The sequence below is a fragment of the Prionailurus bengalensis genome, chromosome A3 (assembly GCF_016509475.1).
Source record: "Prionailurus bengalensis isolate Pbe53 chromosome A3, Fcat_Pben_1.1_paternal_pri, whole genome shotgun sequence".
Classification (NCBI taxonomy): Eukaryota; Metazoa; Chordata; class Mammalia; order Carnivora; family Felidae; genus Prionailurus; species Prionailurus bengalensis.
The window spans coordinates 14130598-14144676 of record NC_057354.1 but is presented as its reverse complement, the minus strand read 5'-3'; the positions used below and the strand labels follow the sequence as shown (position 1 = coordinate 14144676).

Genomic DNA, 14079 nt, shown 5'->3' with positions numbered 1-14079 from the left:
AATCTTTCCTCAAATACCAAGCCTTCTTTGACCACCCCTCAGTACCTGAGTTCCCTAGCTCCAACCAAGTGAACGTATTTATTCATTTTCAGCACCCACCCCCTCCCCGGCTAGGATGTCTGCTCCACCGACGCAGTGGTTTCCCGGTCTTGTCCATTGCTGGGTCCTTAGCGCTAGGACAGACTGGCACATAGTAGGTGTTCAATAAACACTGGTGGAATGATTGAAAAGGGATCACAATAGAGGCTACTTTGTTCTGTTCTCTTTGTTGAGTGGGGGATAAACTAGGATAAGCAAGGGAAGGGACTTAGCATGGTTCCTGACACATAGTATGTGCTCAATAATCAAACCATTATCAAAGTCCATTCATTTACAATGTTTTATTCATTTGATATACAGTTATTGAATATTTGTTCTGTGCCAGGTCCTGGGAATAGTGCCAAGAACAAGATAGACTTTCTTTTTGTTTGTGTTTTCTTCAAAACTTATTTTCGGAGAGCCTGCCACTTCCTGGCCCGCTTTTCTAGAAACCAAGCGTAAAGCAGCGAACAGAGACAAAGTCCCAGCTCCCATGAGTTTGCATCCTACTTGGGAATGATGTGAACAGTAAGCGTGTATCTAAATACGTAAGATGGTTTCAGGGGTGTCAATTCTTCCAAAAGGAAATAATCGAGCCGGGATGACGTGCAAGGTGCGGCTGGATTGGGGGGAGGCTGGGAGGGTGGGCATGCCACTGGAGTGGCCGGGAAATGTCACAGCCGAGCAGAGACCTGGCTGAGGAGGGGCAGCCAGCCGTGGGAGGGGCCAGAGCTTCCCGCTGTGGTCCCCGGTCTGGCAGCAACAGCGTCACCTGGGAGAGAAATTCGGGTCTCACCTGGAAGCTTCACAATCTCCTTTGTAACAGGACCTGCGGGTAGTTCCTCTGCACGTTAACGTTGAAGAAATGCTGGGCTGTGAACACATACTCCAGGCAGAGGGACGAGTGAACACAGAGGTCCTAAAGTGTTCCATATGTGGAACAGGAAGTTCCTAAATGTTCCAGGCAGAGGTGGGGTGGGGTGTGGATTTGCTAGGGCTTCTGTAACAGAAGTACCCCAAATGGGGTGGTTGAAAATGACAAGGCTGTATTCTCTTCCAGTTCTGGAAGTCAGAAATCCAAAATCAAGCTGTCAGCAGGGGCGGTTCCTTCCGGAGGCTCAGAGGGAGAATCAGTTCCTTACCTCTGTCCCAGCTCCTGGTGGTTGCCAGCGACCCTTGTCATTCCTTGGCCTGGAGTCACATCGCTGTCTCCATCTTCTGTCCAGATCCTTCTCTTTTTGTGAGGATACCGGTCATTGGGTCCAGTACGACCTCATCTTGACTTGACTACATCTGCAACTACCCCTATTTCCAAATGAGTCGCATTCATAGGTACTGGGGCCAGGGCTTGAGTATGTCTTTGGTGGGGGACACGCATCAACCCATCACAGGGCCGAAAGGTGGGGCTCGGTGAGGTCAGAGAAGAGGCAGGTCACACCGGGCCCGTGGACCCCGTGAAGGGTTATAAATGCACAGTGAAGCCAAGAAGGCTGTGACTGATCTGGAAAAGAGCTCCGGGTGGGGGGCGGGTTGGGGGGGGCTATGAGGATAGTGGATTGAGCTGGGGTGGGGGCAGATGAAGGGGAATTAGCGAGCAAGCTAGGCGGCCCCCAGGCACGGACATGGTGGAATTGGAGAAATGGGGAGACTCATAGGGTTTTAAGGGGCCCTAGTCACAGAAATGGGGGCTGGTATTTAGATGGATGGAGAGGGGGAGGGGCACCAAGGATGATGATTCAGTCATCTGTCTGTCCTTTTAACAGACTTTTTTTTTTTTTTTTTTTTTTTTTTGCATATCTGGTTAGTGAAAAACGGGTGTGTTATCTCTTTGGGGAGGAGGGCAGTCATGTGAATACCCAGTGCTCTCATGGTGGCCAAGTGACAAGAGCATTTCCAACCTCTTGACTATACATCGGCACTTTCCTCTCATCTGGGTCTGCTGAGTTGAGGTGCACATCCCCAAAGCAATCGCTGTGGTCGGGGGAGTGTGATGCCCTGACTGGTCCAGGCTGCGTCATACCGCACCCCTGCCGAATTTCCACCAGGGCGCCTCTGACCTCAGTGCCTTCCCGGGGCACTCGATCCGTGAACATCTCTCTCCGTCGTGCGTGACTTGTCTCAGAAGCTCTGATCTTTATGGCTTCCCGTTCCCAAGAATCCCTCCAGAGGAGATCCTCGGCAGGAACGATAGCACACATGGTCTTGGGATCCACGTGACCCTCTCTGGTCTCTTTCCGCCGCGCTGAGTGGAGTCACACGGTCGGTCCTTCCCCGTGTTGTCACAGATCATGTCACTCGTCTGCTGGAAACTCTCCGTGTGAGGCTTCCCCCTGCAGTCAGAATACATGCCAGTGCCTCGCCGTGGCCTCCCCCCCCCAGCTAAGCCCCGCCGCGATTCAGCCCCAGTGACCGCCCTGAGCTCACCCTGCCTACTGCACACCCATTGTCTCCACTTCACACACAATGGCCGTTTTCGTATACTCACACCGCAGGGCCTTTGCACTTTGCTCTTTCCCCCCGGCCTGAAATGCCCTTTCCCCAGATCTTCACATGGCTGGCTCCTTCCCTTCCATTTAGCTTCCGCTCGATCACCAGCCTCCTCTAAGAAGCCCTCCCGCGCTATCAATCCCCCGCATAATTCCCACGAACAGATATCCACATTTGGTTCTGGAGTGCGCTCACGATTGCCCCTCGCCTTTTTCCCCAGCTGGCACTGCGCGCTGGATGTCTCTCCACCCCGGCACACGTGGATCCACATGGGTGGCTTTCTCCTCTGCGGCATTATCGCCCTTCTTGGCCCCCTTCTCCCCCATCTCTGCCCCGACATTATTCCCACTCGTGTGGCAGAGATGCAGTGACAGGGCAACCTATCTGAAATGGCATTCTCAGGAATGCAGATTGTTTTATTGCCGGTTAAATACGCTTTATGCTACCTGTGAATGAGGCCATTGTGACATTTAGCAACTGATTTGATTAAACACAGATGTGGGCTGGGCTCCACATGGAGCCAGGATGCAAGAGGACAGGATCCGGGTGCATATTTGGGTTTTTTAAGACGGCAAAATAGACCACATGACTCACTGCCAGCAAAACAGATATGGACGCCTCCCTTCCTGGCGTATGGACTGAGTATCCCTGTTGGTTTTAGAACTGACAGGCCAACCCAGATCCCCCCCAGAGCCTTTGTTTTCATCTGGGATCTTCTGCTTGGCCCTATCTAAATTGTTGTAATTTGTTTTGTTTTGTTTTAACCTTCCCCGGATGTTTTTATTCCCACAAATATAGAAAAAAAAAATGGTGCATCAGTGAAACACTAACATCGTTGACATCCTCAGTAGTGATTATCAACATGCAGAGAATAATAATCCAAGCTATCATTTGTTGAACATTTACTCTGTTGTGGGCTCTGCTCTGTTTATACACCGTGTCTTACAGAGCCCTCCTAGTTAACCAAATAAACTACACTTAGTTCCATTTTACAGATGGGGAGACTGAGGCTTAGAACTCTCAACTACTTGTCCACAGTCACTGTGGTTACTAATCAATTACGTGTGGATTCATGGTCATCTTCTGCCCCTTCCAGGCTCTAAGCTCCGAGAAGACAGGTCCTACCTAGCTCTTTCTCAAAAGAGAAATCTTAGCACATCCTAGGCAGTCGGCAAATGTGTACTGAATGAGGGAACACAGTAGGTAAAGGGCAGGGCCAGGGCTTGCCGGGTCAAGCCAGGTCTTTGCCTTCACAAAGACATCCTTCATCCTGTTGTTTTCTGGGCAAGGAAAAGAAACAGAGACATCAACCAGTGGAGATCTGGGATTTGCCCCTTTCTGGAACCTGGGCCATGGTTGGGGTACTTGGGTGGGTGGGGCTTCCTAAGAGGCTTACTTCTGTCTGTGGCTTAGGCTGCTTTTTATCTCCCCCCCCTCCCCCCCGCCCCGCCCCGTGACACATCCAGATCTTTCCACTTGCTGTCCTGGTATATTTTCAGCAATTTTATTTTAACACTGGCATCGGTAAGACTTAATCAGGAGGGGTAAGGACTTGTTTTTGAGTTGACTGTGAACCCGAAACGGTAGGTCCCTTTGCTGTGGGGAAAGGACTCGCAAGATCGATCCCCAAGCATGTAACACTGACGAGGGGATGCTTTGCATTGGGATTATCCACGAGGCTTTCTTGGCACTGCTGGGGATGGCAGGCCAGACCTGCGGCGACAGGGAAGTTGGCGTGGCTGGAGAACCGAGGCAGGCGGTGACCTGTGCTGTTTCCCACAGCTGCTTGGGAGGCAGGGCCATGCGCTGGCTGGGAGCCGGGGGCTTCGGGGTCAGGCTGACCTGGGCTTGAACCCTGCTGTGCCACTTCCTACTCGGACGGACTTCCTAGGGTTGTGCTGGAGATTAAGCAGGATACTGCGTGTACAGTGACTGGCCCTGGGGAAGGAAGGACGGGCTCAGTAAATGGAGGCCATTCTTATGACTTCATTATTATTTGTCCGAGTGCTGACGCCAGTAACCAGGAGGTTTCCGAGCCGAGCTGAGCCCAAGCAAAAGAGGAGAGGTGTTCATGGCGACGGCCACCATCTCCGTGGAGGGCAGTGGAAATCCAGAAGGCAGCAAGCGCAAGGGGGATGGGCAGAGTCACCGGTGATCAGAGAAGCGTGGGTTCGAGACAAGTCAGAGCCCATGTCAATGCTGCTATAGGACAGCCACACTGACAAGTGGAGTTATTCCAGCCGGCGGTGGGAGTGCAGGGCCGGGGGAAACACGCACCTGCAGTCAAGAGCTCTCGCCCAGCCCTTAGGGAGATTAGGTCTTACGACCTCGGGACCCGGCAGTCCCACCTCTGAGGCTACATCCCACGGAGACTCCCTCCCAGACCCACTCGGGGACGGTCCCAGGGTGTGCATGGCAGCCGGGCTGTGGTGGGCGGGGTGCCCTCCTGGAGGAGGAGGGGCAGGAGATACGGAGAAGGCACACGAGGGAGGGCTGAACGGTTGCCAGGGCAACAGGTGAGTGGGGGTGGCGGGGGGGGGGGAGGGGGTTGCCTACAGCATTGTGGACGGAGCCCGGGAACTTAACCCTGGGCAAAAAACATCAGAGAACCCGTAGGGAGTGGGACAAACAGGACATACCCACAGCAACATGGACGGGTCTGAAGAACTGACCGATGAGTGAAAAAACTGAGAAAGCACAGGGGATGTAACACGCAGAATTTACAAAAATTACACACCTGCCCACAAAGCACTAATGCACTTTTGCAGGCACGCGTAGAAACAATAGGAGGTGCATCAGACACGCAAGAGTTACTGGGAACGAACGGAAACAGATTCTTTAAAAACAGGAGGTCTTGGGTGCACAAGTGAGGAGGACGTGCCATGAACTTGAATTAACTCAACAGTCAGCACCCAGCATTTTGCAGGAGGACAAAAGGGGACCCCCGACACCGGCAGAGGCAGAGTTCCAGGGACGTAGAGAATCCCCGTCTCTTGCGTAGAAGAGACACATCTCGGTCTGGAAGCTCAGTAAAAAGTGGATCTGACTTTATTTTCGCCCTTTCAGCATGAGTTCTGTTTTGAGCGACGGCTCCCCTGGGCTCGTGGGAAAGTTTCGTGGTAGTCGTTCAGGGCTTTCCCCAAATTCTCCAGAATTTCGACCATGGTTGTGGTTAGATTACCCCCCGCCAGTGTGTTGTGGTGTCAGGGCCTCATCCTCCTCGTCGCTGAGACCCAGGCTGCTGCCAACGTGTCCTTTCTCTTGGCCCGTGAGGCTCCGTCTAGTCTGGGGCCCTTCGTTGCCGTGTCTTTGCCACATTGTGGGCACAGGGATCTTATGTCGTTCTATTTTCCTAGACCAGACGTCACAAACTGGAAACCCACAGGCCACCCCCTGCAAAATGTTTTTGCTTGTTTTCTTTTTCTTTTGTCCCCACTAATTTGTATTTGTTGCCCACACGTAAAAATTGGGCAATTTCACATGTAAATCCAGATTTGTTTACTTCTTTTGAAAAATCAGAAGCCCGGACGACATTAGACTCATTTCTAGGTGACAGAAGTTGGCTGGAACGGAGTAGCATCGTATCAGTTCGGAATGCTTTTGGCTTCTAGTAACAGAAGCCCAACTAATGTTGGCCCAAACCATAGTAACATTTGTCGTGTATTTAGCAAGAAGTCTGACCCCAAAGTTGGATGGGCAGCTCGTTTGTATCTTCAGGGACCAGGTTCTTTCAGCATGGCAGCCTTTTGCTTTTACGTTTGGAGCCTCATGTCCCAAAATGGCTGCTATAACTCCAGGCATTACATCCTTCCGTCATCCAGGGGTAGAACTGGCAGGGGAACAAAAGAAAGGTCTTTCCCAGAAGCCCCTTGGCCAGAACCTGATTACACAGCCCTCCCGGAACTGCAGGGGAAACTGGGAAAGTGAGGAAAGAAACTGGCAAGGAGAAAGGAACTGGGAATACCTGTGGGGAGCCAGACAGCACCTGCCACAAACTGCTGCCCCCCCCCCTTAGGTAAAACTGTGCATTCCAGTTTGCCACGATCCCCACCACCCCCTAGTGTTTCCCAACACTGTCGCCATGTGTCAGTTGCCATTTACATGGTGGCTGCCCCAGCTCCTACCCTCACCTCCCTCTCCTGTTGGGCCCAGAAGGTTTTGAGGGCTGCCTGTCTCAGACTCCCATGGAGGAAGGGCTCGCTGCTTTCTCAGCAGCTGTGTGTGGGGACAGAGGATCCCTCTGCCCCAGGACCCCCTAGTCATTCTCTCCTTCTTTCTCTACCCACCCCCTTGCCTTCCCTCTTGGCCTGCCCCGTTTCTCCAGCCAGGAAAATCCCCCATCCACCCACAAGAATCCTTCTTCCCTTGTATTTCTTAAGCCGTTTTGCCTACATCGATCTAATTCTTAGTTGGCCCACTGGGGCCAGTCCACAAACTCACTGGCCTGTGATAACCTAAGTACAGAACTGAGAGTAAGCGAGGGAGACTTTCCCAGCAGTTAAGTACTAAATCCTGCGCCAGGCACAACCCAGCACGCACCCCCAGGCTCGTCCCAGCACCGGGTGCAGACCCGTTTGGGACTTGTGGTGTCCCAACTCCCATGCACGAGGCATGAGTTGCATGCTGGCTGTGCAACCGTATCTTTGTTATTAAACTGGCCCTTCGCCGACAGTTCGAGAAGCATTGGTCTGCGCCTCAAATCCTCCCAGATGCCAGGGCTTAAACTTCAGGACACAAGAGCTGGGATGACTCATTGCTGCTATTTCTTCCACGCACCTCTGCATCCCGGCTCAGCACCCTGGACCCTGATGTGACTGGGAGAAGTCCCAGGTGCCCTGACCTGCCTCCCCTCCTCCCCTCATCCCAGCATGGCTTTCCACCTCTCACTTGTGGAAGAGTGAAACCAGATCGTCCACCTTGCAGCACCGTGGGAGGGCTTTCTCCGCAGGGGCGCGGGGGAGAAATGTCCGGAAAGCGCACGCCTCTCAGCGTTCTCCTTAGGATCTCTCCATTAAACATCTCCGTGTCGATAGGGTTCCCGGTTGTCTAATCTGCCGTGTAAAACCTGCTGGCACGTCTGGTGCTGAGTTCGCGGGGAATTCTCCAGAATCAGGGCAGGCGCTGCCACTTTTATGCAGTTAACCTCCCGTCGTGGGGCGGTTTGGGTGCGGTGAGCATGGTCCCTTCCCGGTTTGCATGGAGTGCGTCCCCCTGGGGGCCCCGGCCCTCCGGACAGCAGTAATAAAGGAGGATGGATCTTCTCCCAGTGACAGCATTTGTAAGATCCCAGACGCCCCCCACATTGTAAGCGGCCCCCGCGCATGAGTGCTGCTTCGTGAGTTCAGAAAGTGGCACGCGTTGGCTGGGGCAGCCGGGCCCAGCTGGTCCTCCCCGCGTTCAGAAGAGCCTTCTGCAGGGAACCTTGCAGCCTGGTTAGATGAAGCCAGAATACTTCCCACAGAGGGAAAGAAGAGGTTGGGAAGGGAACGTGAGGTTGTTGCCGAAGAGGTGGGTGCGAGGAATCCCGGAGACGCAGATTATCATCTCTGCTCTCGGGGCTCAAGGCACGGACTGTGCAGGAGTCCTACGCGAGAGGGAAGGGTCCTGAACTTTCTGGGCCTCCCGGTCCCCTTCCTTTGCTGCTGCCTGGGAGGCTGGCTGAGGGACGGTGCCGGGAGGCGGTGGGAACAGCAGCTTTGATTTATTTTTAATGGGGATGAAATTCACAAAACATTAACCATTTTAAGGCATGTGGTTCAGTGGCATTTAGTGCATTCGCAGTGTTGCGTGACCACCGCCTCGGTCTGAGTCCAAGATATTCTCATTCCCCCAGAAGGAAACCCCGTTACCCATGAAGCTGTCACTCCCCATTCTTCCCTGCCCCTCGCCCCCAGCAGCCACTGGCGTACTGCCTTGACCATGTATCGGCCTATTCTGGACGTTTCATGTAAGTGGAAATCCGACAGTACGTGGCCTTGGGGGTCCAGCTTTTTCACTTACGATGTTCCCGACATTCATCCCTGTGGTATCGCGCATCAGGACTTCTTCCTTCTCTTACAGCTAATATTCCATTGGATGGATGTGCCGCATTGTGTTCATCCATTCATCAGCCCCCGGACGTTAGACGTGCTCTGCCTTTTGGCTTTGTGAGTAGCGCTTCTAGGAACGTTTGTGTCCAGGGTATTTTTGAACATCGGGTTTCCACTCTTTGGGGTACGTCCCCGGGAGGGGAATGGCTGGGTCATACGGTAATTCTGCGTGTACCGCCTTCCACAGCCCCTGTAGATCTTACGCTCCTACCCGCGGCGCACAAGGCTTCCAGTTTCTCCACATCCTCACCGATACCTGTTGCTTTCCATCCTGTACGGTTTGGGGTGGTTTTTTTGTCTTTTTATGGCCAACCAAGTAGGTGCGTCAAGAGCAGTTTCCAGGGGCGCCTGGGTGGCGCAGTCAGTTGAGCGTCCGACTTCAGCCAGGTCGCGATCTCGCGGTCTGTGAGTTCGAACCCCGCGTCGGGCTCTGGGCTGATGGCTCGGAGCCTGGAGCCTGCTTCCGATTCTGTGTCTCCCTCTCTCTCTGCCCTTCCCCCGTTCATGCTCTGTCTCTCTCTGTCCCAAAAATAAATAAACGTTGAAAAAAAAAATTCTTTAAAAAGAGCAGTTTCCAGCTCAGATGCGGCTCAGCGAGCATCGGAACGTTCCCAACACCGAGTTTCTGTAAATTAAGTAACACTATGTTGGAGGGTCGACAGCAGCATTGAAGAAGTCACTGTACATGACAACGTGCGGTGCTGGGGACGTCTTTACTTGGCATGGAGGCCCACCCTTGGTGCCGTTCGCCCAGGACCTCACGTGTTCACCGTGGGGAAGGACCAGGGGCTTTTCCTGAACCCAGTGTAAGACGCAATAAAAATAAACCTCTAGACCTTGCATTCTGAGTGGGGGCTGTGTCCCCCAAAAGGAACAAACACTGCTTCTCAGAGCAGGGGCGAAAACGTCTTACTCTTTTCGTGTTGAGCACAAATCTACGCCAATACCCTAAATAGATACGCGGTGTATCTACAATATTAAAATTTCGTAGGAGAAGAGGGAAATAGAGGGAAGCATTTCAAAAAGGATGGGCCAGTCATGAAAAAAGAAGAAAAAAAAAAAAAACCGGTTCAGAAACAATCAAATTGTTTTAAGAGTCCGGATTTTGTTAGTATCAGACTGAGCAAGACGTTAGAAGTTCCTGCACGCCGTCTCCCAGGCTCCCGTCCTCAGTCCACACTTCAGTAGCGCTGTGCTAACACATCACTGCGTTTTGATCTGGAGTTATTGTACCTCTTTGGGTATCTATCCACTTGATCGTGTTCTGTCTCCTCCCTGAACGTAAGCAAGCATCAGGCTCTTACTTCCCGCCATATCCACAACGGCACCTGACACAGGGATGCTTGGTTGGTCACTAGGACGTGTGTTGTTGACTAAACGGGTGAGTCTCCTCTTGAAATTGTTCTGCTCATGTGGTCGTTGTGGTCTGCAAATGTGGCAGGGGTCCAGGCTCCTTACGTCTTGATGCTCAGCCATGCGATCCAGGAAGACCCTCCTTTGCAGGGAAAGGGAGGCCCCGCCCCTGCCCTTGAAGGGCACAATCGAGAAATCGCACACAGAAACTTGCTCCCCTCCCCTTGTCTAGAGCGCATCACATGGCCACGCCATCCACAAGGGAAGCTGGGAAAGGCAGTGTTTTATTCTAATCGGCCGTGTGCCCGGCTTCAAAGCGGAGACAGAAGGGGTGAATGGATATTGGGGGACCCCCGGCGGGACCCGCCACCATCACCTTAAGACAGGATGTTTTCCTCGCCTTCCCCAGCCCTCCCATGGGCACCCCGCCAACCAGATGGAGGCATGAAGCCGGTGTTTTAACATCCCAGCTCGAGGTGGGTCCGTTTGGAAAACCCCCGCAGAGACCACATATTGTGGCACGAGATTTCGGGGGCCGCGTGGCCCGTCCTCCCGGGTCCCGTCAGGCATGGGACGGGCTTCTCCCTGCAGGGGCTCTGGGGGTGCCCTCGGCACAGCACGCGTTGTCCGGGCGTCCGTGCTCCAGATGCCCCTGGGTCTCAAAATGAAAACAAACACGAGGCCGTTTGGGAGAAAGGATACCGACGGACAAGATGGAGGAGAGGGTGGCCTGTTTGTTTTCAGACCCGCCCTCAGTCGTCATTAGGTTGCCACGGAAGAAAAGAGAAATCAGAAGAGAAAACGCTGTGGCAGCCAGGCGACTTCCTAGGGCAGGTGGGTTGCTCAGTTCAGCAGGTAGGGTCACCGTGGTAACCATAACCCAAAAATGGCTTCGAATGGAAGAGGCCGGCCTAGACCTTCTGCTGGCCACGCCCAACAGGCCACGGAGGACAGGATGGGATGCCAGCGTGCCACGCTGTGGTGGACAGGTTCTGCGGTTTCTGGCCCTGGGACGGGCCCCCCACGTCGCGGAGACTGGGAGAGGAGGCCCAGCTGTGGCCGTGTTCCTGTCCTCGCTCTCTTCACCTGGCTGCTCCAGCTCCTCCTCAGAGATTAGTGTAGGTGCCACTTCCTCCAGGAAGCCTTCCTGGCCCCGCCGCTCCCCAGCAGGCGTTCCAGAGCGCTTGCCACCCCCCAGTGCATGTTCTTCTCACCCCTGCATATGGATATGGTTTATTTTGTAGATTTCGCTCTGGAGCCGTTTCAGTATTTGGTATAATTATAAAACACACTTGAAAAAACAATTCCTAAAATGTGATAGCAAACTGTTAGAAACCCAACTGCGTGTGGAATTGGTGGCATAACCATACAGAGAGGAGAATTTATTTACCCCTAGTTTTGCTTTTTCCTTCTTTTCTTTCTTCCTGATGTTTCAAGATTCCTTTTTTTTTTTTAGTTCCTTTTTTTTTTACATTTCCTGTCTGTTTCAAGAACTGCTCGTACCCATCTTTTCAGAGTGTATCTGCTGTGACAGGCTTTCTTAGTTTTCCTTCATCCTATTCCAATTTACTTTAAAAATCATCCAACTGAAAAAAAGAAAAAAGAAAAAGGGGCACCTGGGTGGCTGAGTTGGTTGAGCATCTGACTCCCGATTTTGGCTCAGGTTATGATCCTGGGGTCGTGGGATCAAGCCCCAAGTCAGGCTCTACACTAGGCATGGAACCCGCGTGGGATGCTCAGTCTCTCTTTTTTTTCTCTCTCCCTCTCTATCTATCTGTCTCTTTCTATCTCTGTCTCTTTCTCTCTCCCTCCTCTCCCCAGCTCATGCTCCCACTCTCTCTCTAAACTAAAAATGAATCATCGAACTCACCCCGTGGAGGAATTCTAGAGTATATAAGTTGTATCCCCAACAAAACAGTTTGCAAAAGAAGCAGCAGCACAGAGTGATGTTGAAAACTCACGTCAGGGAGCACCTGGGTGGCTCAGGCAGTTAATCATCCAACTTCGGCTCAGGTCATGATCCCACATTTCATGGGTTCGAGCCCCGCGTCGGGCTCTGTGCTGACGGCTCAGAGCCTGGAGCCTGCTCCGGACTCTGTGTCTCCCTCTCTCTCTACCCCGCCCCCGCCCCCCCCACCGCTTATGCTCTGTCTCTTCCTCTTAAAAATAAATACACATTTAAAATTTTTTTAAAAAAAGAAAGAAAAGAAAACTCGGGTCAGACTGCCCGGTTCCAGTCCCAGCAGCTGTCACCCACTCTCTGTGCTGCCTTGTGCACATCACTTGACTTTTCTATGCCTCACTTTGTCCAGAATGCCTTACTTTGTGTCAGAATGTCACCTGACACACAGGCGTCCACCGATATTCCTGTAACCACCCCCTTCCCTCCCTGGGCTCCTGCCTCATTGGCCTTTTTTTTTTTTTTCTCTGTCTCTAACCTGCCAAGCACATCCCTCCGTTAGGACGTGTGTGCTCAGTGTTTGTGGACACCCCTCCCCCTGGCTGTTTCCATTGCTGGCTCCCTGTCATTCACGTCTCAGCTCCAGTGTCACCTCACAGAGGGCTTGCCTGACCGCCCAGTCTTAAATGACAGCCCACTTGGGGCGCCTGGGTGGCTCAGTCGGTTGGGCGTCCGACTTCGGCTCAGGTCACGATCTCACGGTCCATGAGTTCGAGCCCCGCGTCGGGCTCTGGGCTGATGGCTCAGAGCCTGGAGCCTGCTTCCAGTTCTGTGTCTCCCTCTCTCTCTGCCCCTCCCCCATTCATGCTCTGTCTGTTTCTGTCTCAAAAATAAATAAACGTTAAAAAAAATTTTTTTTTAATGATAGCCCACTCACTAAATAGCACTTTCTAGTCATATTATCTTTAGTCCCATTTTACAGATGGGGCAAGTGATGCTCCGAGAGCCACAGTCATTTCATTTATTTATTCAATTCACCACCATTCAGTGTATTTATTTACCACCTCGCACCCGTTACAATGGCTGCTATCAAAAAAAAACAAAAAAGAAGTGTCGAGAAGGATGTGGAGAATTTGGAACCCTGGGCACTGTGAGTGGGAATGTAAAATGGTGGACCTGCTATGGAAAACAGCAATAGGTTCCTCAAAAAATAAGCAGTCAGGGGCGCCTGGGTGGCGCAGTCGGTTAAGCGTCCGACTTCAGCCAGGTCACGATCTCGCGGTCCGTGAGTTCCAGCCCTGCGTCGGGCTCTGGGCTGATGGCTCAGAGCCTGGAGCCTGTTTCCGATTCTGTGTCTCCCTCGCTCTCTGCCCCTCCCCCGTTCATGCTCTGTCTCTCTCTGTCCCAAAAATAAATAAACGTTGAAAAAAAAATTAAAAAAAAAAAAAAAAAGCAGTCAGATCGCCATATGACCCAGTAATTCCACTTCTTTTTAATGTTTATTTATTTTTAAAATCTTTTATGGTGGGGCGCCTGGGTGGCGCAGTCGGTTGGGCGTCCGACTTCAGCCAGGTCACGGTCTCGCGGTCCGTGAGTTCGAGCCCCGCGTCGGGCTCTGTGCTGACAGCTCAGAGCCCAGAGCCTGTTTCGGATTCTGTGTCTCCCTCTCTCTGACCCTCCCCTGTTCATGCTCTGTCTCTCTCTGTCCCAAAAATAAATAAAAAACGTTGAAAAAAAATATTTTAAAATATTTTATGGTTTCTTTATTTCGAGAGAGAGAGAGCAAGCGTGAGTGGAGGAGGAGCAGAGAGAGAGGGCTAGAGAGAGAGCCTCAAGCATCTCCCTGATGGGGGGCTCGAACTCACGAACCGTGAGATCGTGACCTGAGCGGAAGTCAGTCCCTAAACTGACCAAGCCACCCAGGTGCCCCAGAATGTTTGTTTATTTTTGAGAGAGAGAAAGAGACACAGAGCGTGAGTGGGGGAGGGGCCCGGGCGTGTAACCGAAAGAACTGAAAGCAGGGTCCGAAAGAGGCGTTTGTACGCCTGTGTCCTTAGCAGCATTATTGACGACAGCCAAAAAGCGGAAGCAATCCACGTGTCCACCGACAGATACATGGAAAAACGACATGTGGTGTATCTGTGCGATGGGATGTTATCCGGCCTCAAAAAG

The 14079-nt window shown here is 52.4% G+C and overlaps 1 protein-coding gene across 2 annotated transcripts in view; it reads left to right on the top strand.

The window, feature by feature from the left end:
• EYA2 (EYA transcriptional coactivator and phosphatase 2) overlaps positions 1-14079 on the top strand; it is a 266192-nt gene that overhangs the window by 150093 nt on the left and 102020 nt on the right. The gene's annotated exons all lie outside the window — the stretch shown is intronic.